This window comes from Natator depressus, chromosome 12, assembly GCF_965152275.1.
Source record: "Natator depressus isolate rNatDep1 chromosome 12, rNatDep2.hap1, whole genome shotgun sequence".
Taxonomy (NCBI): Eukaryota; Metazoa; Chordata; order Testudines; family Cheloniidae; genus Natator; species Natator depressus.
Window position 1 is genome coordinate 4,310,223 of NC_134245.1, and position 1,053 is coordinate 4,311,275.

Sequence of the window (1,053 nt, forward strand, 5' to 3'; positions counted from 1 at the left end):
CCCCGACTGACACCAGGCACAAACACAGCATCTCGGATTTTGCGGCTCCCCACGCTGTCCTGGAGGGCATTTCTCCTTCTGCCACTGGCCATGCTTGGGATTCCCTCCGCCGCCCGCACGACAGGGGGTGGTGACAGAATGGCCTTGCCAGGAGCCTGGGCAAGCTGGAGGTGTTAGGCCAGTCACCTCTGCAAGGATTGTGCCAGACCCTCTTGCTGCCAGGGTCTTGCCACCCACCTTCTTCCCTGCCACCAATGGGCCACAGTCCCATTTGGCCACCAGGTCAACCCGGGTACTAAGGCAGGAATGGGGCAAAGAAGCAAGTCAAGCTGAGGGAATCAGGCAAAACTAATCTTGTCTTGCTGGGCCGCTTGCAATAGCTTCCTTCTTGCATGCTACGGCTGTCAAAAACATCCCCGAGAGAGATGCGGCCGGCCCAGCGGGCATTCAGCAGCTGCCAAAGTAGCTCAGTTGGGAGAGCATTAGACTGAAGATCTCAAGGGCCCTGGTTCAATCCTGGGCTTCAGTAGGGCCCTTTGTCACTGCGGGTTTTTCTTGGGGTTAAAGCTGTGCCCCATGTCTTCTGAGCTGGTGGGAGTTGCTCCATGAAAGGATGTTGCCTGACTCTCTGCTGTGCCAAGATGCCCATCCTCTCTTCGCTTGCTCTTCCTCAGGAAGGGGCAGAAAAAGAAGCTCACCTTCGAGCCACAGTCAAACCGGCCTCCTAAGGATATCTTGCTGAGCGCCTGCCACTACAGTCCTCCGCTCTACCAGCTGAGCTATCAAAGGGCAGCTGTTGGCTGCTGCGGCCACCACTCTGTCCAGGTTAGCCCATCCGTGCGTGTCAGGGCAAGAGCCACCCCAGGGGATGGAATTTCAGGGGAGCGGCAGAAGAGCCCAGTAGAATTTCTGTGTTTTAGTGGTTACCTCATTTGCCTGGCACGCAAAAGGGCCACCATCGAAACTGGGCAGAAACAGTGTCTCATTTTTTGCAGTTCCCCTTGCTGTCCTGGAAGGCAGTTTTCCTTCTACCACTGACCTATGCCTAGGCTT

General features: G+C 56.3%; 1 non-coding gene across 1 annotated transcript; it reads left to right on the forward strand.

The window, feature by feature from the left end:
• Window positions 1-456: 456 nt before the first annotated feature.
• Window positions 457-534, forward strand: TRNAF-GAA (transfer RNA phenylalanine (anticodon GAA)). The gene has a single exon. It is a non-coding gene; the product is annotated as a tRNA-Phe (tRNA).
• Window positions 535-1,053: the final 519 nt, after the last annotated feature.